We start from the raw sequence: 7,463 nt of genomic DNA on the forward strand, positions 1-7,463 counted from the left end.
TTCGTTTTATTCCTTTTTTTTTTAGTTATTTCTGGAGTATAAAAATTCATTTTTTCCCTTTAAGAAGAAAAAATTTCTTAAGAAAATTAATTTCTTCTCAACTTTTCTGAGCTTTTTCCTTCTTCTTTTTCCATATTTTAATCTCACAGCAACATTCGAACAACTTATGCTAAATTATTTTAGATTATTAATATTTCAATATATTTATTGAGGAAAAATAAATTTTTATTAAATTATAATTAATAATCAACATATTTTAAAATTTTTAGAAGAGTTTCCTAAATAATTTTTATTTCATTCTAGAAATGATTAATTTGAAATTTTTACATATATAGGAATTATTAATTTCTCATAATGAAATCATTAATTCATTTTTTTAAATATTATTGGCATTTCAGTTTAATGAACAATTTTTTAAATAAATTGATTTTTTTTTCAATTTCTTAAATATTATGAGATTTTTTTCGAAATGATTCATTTTTATCTAAATTTAGAAACAATTAAAATCTCCTGATTGGATCATTTTTATACTATATGGGTAGTATAATATTATATCTCATATCAAAATAAATTTATTATAAAACTGAACTTTTTACATTTTTTTTAAATTTCCAGAATAACGTCAGATAATGACTGTGTCAAGAAATATTTTATTTAAATGAATTAAAAGCTTTTTTTTAATTTATAAGTATTGTGCAGTTTTCCCCCGGAATGGTTGTTTACAATCAAAATTTATAAACAAATAAATTTTTTTGTAATCCAACAAACCATTATTTCATTATTACAAATTTAATTTATTTAATAGTTTAATCGATAATTTATTAGTTTTTAATTAATTCGTTTTATATAAATTGTTTTATTTATTGCAGAATAACAAATTTTTAAATTAATTTTAAACAAATGCTAAAATAATCAATATTTAAACAAATTTATAAAATCTTTGCAATATAACTAAATGACAATTATTCAAAACATTTATGAGTTGAAATTTCAATGACTATACCGTCACACTATATTCATCTTTAATATATTCTTATGAATATAAAAATAAATATATGAATAACTGAGCTGTTTTATCATGTAATTTTAAATATTTGTATTCATTTCTTAAAATTGTTATTATGAATTAAAGAAGCCGTCTTAACGTTTTCAAGAGCCCAGACCAAGCCATATTTGGATTCTTCTGACTTCGACCAAATGTGGCCCCCGAAGTCGTCTGATGTGATCCATGACCTCAAGCCCAACCTTGTAAAAATTTACTAAGTGGCACAGTTCCAGATCACTTAAGTGACCCGCGGTGCAGTTCCATGTCACTTTTGTTTTCCCGTAGAACATTCCCAGATAACTTGAGTGACCCACGGCACAATTCTGGCACACTTAAGCGTACCGTGGCACATTTCCATGCCCTTTAAGAGACCCGTGGTACATTTACAGACACTTGAGTGAATCGCAGCGTAGCTTCAAAGCACTTGAGTGACTCGCGGCACATTTACAGATTGCTTGAGTGAACCGAAGTACAGTTTCAAAGCACTGGAGTGGCCCGTTGGTCATTTAAAGATAACTTTAGTGACCCATGGCACACTACTTGATCACTAGTGACTCGTGTCACTCAGTTCCAGATCACTTACGTAACTTACAGTGCTGTTCCAGATTACTTGATTAAGTGGCCAGCGACATGTTTTCAAAACAATTAAGTGGCATGCACTCTCCCAAAACCTTTGGGGGGAACTGTATATAGTGTAAATACATACAGTATAAATCTACAGTGATTTTGGGCCCTGTTTGACTCAGGGCAAAACCGTTAAAAATTTGGTGATATTTACTGCATTTTTATTCCAAAATGTTGAATATAAACGTTTCTTGGTTTTACGACGGAAATAAAATTTAGGGGGAAAAAACATGTTGGTCAAGTGAAATGCACTAAAATACTTCTCACCAAAAAGAAAATACTAAAAAAAAATCAGAGGGAAAAAAAAATTGGATAAGATAAAAAAAAAATTTTGGCGTGAAAAAAATAAGAGCAAAAAAAATGTCTTAGATAAGGGTTACTGAAGCAAAAATCCACGTCCTAATCCATCAGAAAATCGGCGCGGCGTGGCGCCCACACTGAAAGGAATTTCCATTTATTTCCTCTGGCCTCTAGGAGAAGAGATTCGTCCTCTTTTTCCTGCTTCTTTATGCATCCTTCTTATATAGAGTATATAGCCGATAGCTAGAGAATATCTTGTTGAGGTCTTGACCTGTGAGCTACAGCTAAAGGGAAGCAAAGAAATATATACGTATATAACACCAAAGATTAAAGTAGGAAAAAAGAATGTGTATGGCTTTTATTACCAAAATTTACTAGTAGTTTTTGGTTTGGCAATACTAACAACACTTTTTTTCCACAAATTTCCAAGATTTAATGCAATATAGATAAAAAACTATCCAGTGTAACGGTCTCACGTAAGTCTAAAACTGAAGTCTTAACACTAGAACTCGCGGAATTTCAATACATCCTCGCATTAATTTCATATACACTACCTTAGCGGTCTTTTTGACCGCTATTAAAAAATACATGATAGAGCTATATTGTGAATTAAAACAAGGGTCATAAGAACTAGAGTTACCTGAATTTAAATATTGTCGTATGTAGGTTTTGGGTTACACGGGGGCCCCCAACCCCGAGGAAAAATCCAATGTTAATATTTTTCGAATTTATTTTGCGTGTTATTGATTGATTTCAAAATTTCGGAATGAAAGTTGCTTCACGACAACCGAATGACCACGCGGTAGTTTTAAATATTTCATTTAATTGCAAATCAAATGCAAAAAATTTCGTGCCACAATCGGCTAATTTGCCCTTTCAAAATAAAAGCAGGAAGTAATGAATTATAGAGTAAATGCTTGAACGCGATTTTCTCAGATTGCAGTTTTTGAACTCATAATGTAAGATTTAAAAAAAAAAAACTACTGCAGCGAAAAATTCTGAAATTTTGCAGAAATGTTTATTCAACAGGTGTTAGTAAAATGAACCTCCTAGTTTGCAATTGGCTGATGGGAAGTATTTTTTAGAAAATTTTTAATTCTCAGATTTTTTTTTTTGAAATTTATGTATTTTTTCAAGCTTTGAAAATTCACAAAATTCTAACGAATATTCAGGTATCCAAGATCTCGAGGTTCATTTTACTAACGCATGTTGAATAAACATTTCTGCAAAATTTGAGAATTTTGAGGCATTATTATTATTAATTTTTTTTTTTAATATTACGGATGAGCTCAAAAACAGTAATCCGAGAAAATCGCGTTTAAAGCTTTTTGGTTTTGTATAAATTTACACTACAATTCATTACTTCTTTGGAAATAACAAATTAAACGATTGCATTTTTTGCATTTTATTTGCAATTAAATGAAATATTTTTTTAAAGACATTATTAAAAAATCAACTTCAGGGGTGGGGGGTCTGTCGTGACACCCCTCAAATGGATTTGGTTCTATAAAAGGTATGAAGTTCACAATATGGTACAAAATTAGCATAGTACAAGTATGTTTTGGACATTGACTTGCTCGAGTGTGTGCAGAGAAGAGCCACGCGTGCTCTTGATAGCACACGGGAAGCTATGAAAAGAGACGATTTTTTGACAATGTTAATATTGGAAGAGCACAGATGCCGGGGGGGGGGGGATATAATTGAAGTGCTTAAAATTTTCAACGAGATGGATAGGATGGACCATGAGTTATTAATACATCGTCAATCAACTACTTCGACTAGGAGGCACCAATATCGATCGGTACGGGACAATTCTAGGTTGTGGTGTTGCAAGGAGTTTATCTCTAATAAGGATATGAACAAATGGAATAGCTTACCTTCGGGGGTTCGTGAATTCTAACGCAATTGATATGTTTGAAAAGAAATACGATAAACATACTGGGATAAATCAAGAAGCGATCCATATCCATACTTATATGAGAGAACTATAATTTTTTATGGGCAGTATATTTATATCTTTTCATAATTATCGGTTTTTCTATTGCTCTTAGGGGATTGCTGTATTTGAATATAGTTTAGATATGTATTCGACATCCATATTTTTAAGGGCATTTTTTTTAGCCACCTCGTTGGACATTTGTCTGCTGTGGCCTTTGTGTTTGTATTAAATATTTATTAACACACCAACGAATAAGGCAAATACACGAAAATACAAAAATCCTAATGTATTTCGACACCAATGGGTGTCGTCTTCAGAGGAAAAATATTTAACCACTAGTCACACTGACCTTTGACCTTTGAAGACCGGATACACCCCGCTTCCCATCTCAGAGAGATATCGAAGCGTTCCCGAAGGATGGGTGTATCCGGAAAGTTTTATTAAAAACAACGTAACATGACCACCTCAGACGAAGGCAGCAAAATAAAATAATTTACATAAAAATTGATCGCCAACTTCTGAAGTCATATAACAAATAAATAAAATCTAAACAATCAACGCCAATGGGCAATCAAAATTATAAACGGGATTATAAGATGCTGGTGTATAGCCGTCCATCCCATAAGAATCCAGTAATCGTCAATTGATCGAATGATTGCCGATAATCTTGGTATATAAAATTTCGAATCACTGCGAATTAGCCGCAGATCATCATCGTCTAAGCCGCCAGTCGTTTCCCGAATCGTCACCGGGTGAACTGAGATCAGCACAATTCACTATATAGCCGAGTAAATAACACTTAATTCGTCCTTGCCATCGATGTCTTGATTCGTCTCCTTGCAGGTGAACTTGCTTCTGTTTTTCATTTATCGGTTACTTTTGTTGACGCCGACGTGGTCGAAGATCATATTTCCTCTTAAGATCAATCGCTGGGGCTCTTGCCGGTTTGAACTCGTCATCGCTCCCACCGCTCAGACGCGCACTTCCAGTCTTCTTAGTATGTATGCGATGTAAGTTGCTATCGAGGAACAATATAATCCACCGCACCCGAGCAAGGCCCATAGGGCTCTTCAAAACTCTTTTTTTGAAACACAGTCGACCGTTTTCGGGAATAGCACCAAAATGAAATTTTTTTGTATATGGGCAAGATGTCAGGTAATGCCATAAAGATCCAATCTCACCACACGCACACATGGCGTTGTCCGACTTCTTGAAACGTTCTAGATACGTCGGTAATGGGCCGTGCTCAGTTATCATGATCACTTTCTCTCTAGACCAAATGGAACTATTCCAACGGACGTGTTTCTGTATCTTATAGGCATCTTTATGTGCATTCTTGTCCCATAGCTGTTGCCACTTTTGTAACAGGTCACTTTTTAGCACGTGTTTGATGTGACTGCGTGGTAGCAAGAGTTGTTCTTCCGTTGGGAGATTAAGAGCATCTTTGGCCAATCTGTCCGCAATTTCATTCCCCGCTATTCCTGCATGGCCTTTGACCCATTTGATACTGATAGACGGATGGTCGTATAAATGCTTGCGTATTCGCCGAGTATTTTCATGTGGAGTGCGCTGATCACGAATCGCATTAATACTAGACGCGCTGTCAGTATATATCGTCGTCTGCTGATTTTGCTTAATCGCCCATTCTACTGCAGCTAGTATGGCCAGAACCTCCGCCTGAAAGATACTGTTCCCTTGACGCAACCGTCGACTCCAAGCCTCTTCAACAGATCCTTCTGCATTCATAACTACGTATGCACAGGCCGTGGATGTCTCTGTTTTTGAGCCGTCCGTGAATATACTAATAGCTTCATCCGATGAGCATTGTTCCGTACCAGGCAGCGGAACTTGATTCTGGAACAAGTCCACACTGGGATGATGAAGCCAACTCCTATTGTTCCCTTCGTAGGCATCAGGTGTTATAAGAATTCCGTCCATCCAGACCTCCTTACCCAAATGCAGGATTGTAGATCGACGAGCGTCATATTCGACATATAGGCTGAGCGGAGGGTTTCCCGTAGCAGTATACAGAACATCATTGGCCGTAGTTCTGTATGCACCAGTTACATACAATAAGAACGGGCGTTGGGCAACATCTAGTAATTTACGGAGTCTCTGTGTCGGGTTTTTATACCAGATGGCGCTTGCGTATGAAATCTGCCGTTGTACAACCGATCTGTACAAAATGTTCCTAAATTTTTGGCGTATACCCCACTTTGGACCTGCTATGCGTCTCAATTTTTGCATGGTGTCTTGAGCCTTATCAAGTTGTTTCGCCACATGCGTCGTGAATTTGAACTGGTGGTCAATATGCACTCCAAGATATTTCATGCATTTAGATATTTGCAGTCGAACACCATTGATTCTTATGCAGGGACGTTTTTTCTTGGGGTGTGGCCATAGTAATTTAGTTTTAGTCACCTCCATGCTGAGACGATTATCTTCTAGCCATTTTGACAGTTCGTCAAACGCGGCATCCGCAGTGCTGCCAATGTCGTTGGGAGTTCCCGCCGAGATCACAAACACCAGATCATCGGCGAAAGCTTGGACATAGACATCCGGTCCCCAATTCTTTTTCAGCAGTGAGTCAAGCACGATAGACCATAGTAGCGGACCGCTGCATGAGCCTTGAGGACAGCCCATGGCCTGATGCTTTTCCGCGTCTCCTCCATCAGTTGGCATCACAACCGTTCGATCTTTTAGCATGTTCTCCACTATACAAATGAGATTGTAAGGAATTGGTAATTTTCGTACAGTATTGATTATTATCTCATGGCGGACCGAATCAAAAGCACCGCGAATGTCTATGGATACTATGGCCGTTACTTGACCTCGTCGATGTCTAGTCGTGATCTCTTCCATCAGTGATGCTATTGCTTTTTCTGCCGAGCCACCTGTACGAAATCCGAACTGTCTTGGGCTAAGCCAGTCTGCCTTTTCTAGATAGTAGGTGATCCGTTGCACCACCAATTTTTCTAGGACTTTACCCATTGTAGAGAGTAAACAGATGGGGCGATACGACTGCAGCACCCCTGGATCCCTATCTTTCTTCAGGAAAAGCAAGACCTTACCACGTTTGAAACACTTTGGGAACACCGACAACTTGACTAAACTATTGAAGATATCTGAGATAACATGACCATGGGCTGCGACTAGGGTTTTCAAAAGAGGAATATTTATGTTATCAATACCCGGAGCTCGTTTATTGTTCAGTCTTCTGACTATTTGATTGATCTCCGTATGAGTGAATGGTGGGTCCGTCATAATCATAGATGGCGTGTATGGAGTCAAATTTATAGTATCCGGGAGGTTCGGAAAAATCTCCTCCAATTGTGCTTGGGCCGCTTCCAGCATCGTGGCACCAGTATGTGGACCGTTGGACATCATTACCTGTGGTGGTAGACGCTTCGTTTTGAACATAGATTTGTATGCTTGTCCGAATGGGCGGCTTTCCTCTGTGCAAAAGGCAATCCAACTAGTCGTTTTTGCCTTGTTTACGGCCTTAATATGCCCTGCTCTGAATTTTCTAAACTCCATCCTCGCCTGTACTCTATC

The sequence above is a fragment of the Pholcus phalangioides genome, unplaced genomic scaffold (assembly GCF_987345545.1).
Source record: "Pholcus phalangioides strain wild (caught in Gottingen) unplaced genomic scaffold, Ppha-v1.0 ptg000004l_1, whole genome shotgun sequence".
Classification (NCBI taxonomy): Eukaryota; Metazoa; Arthropoda; class Arachnida; order Araneae; family Pholcidae; genus Pholcus; species Pholcus phalangioides.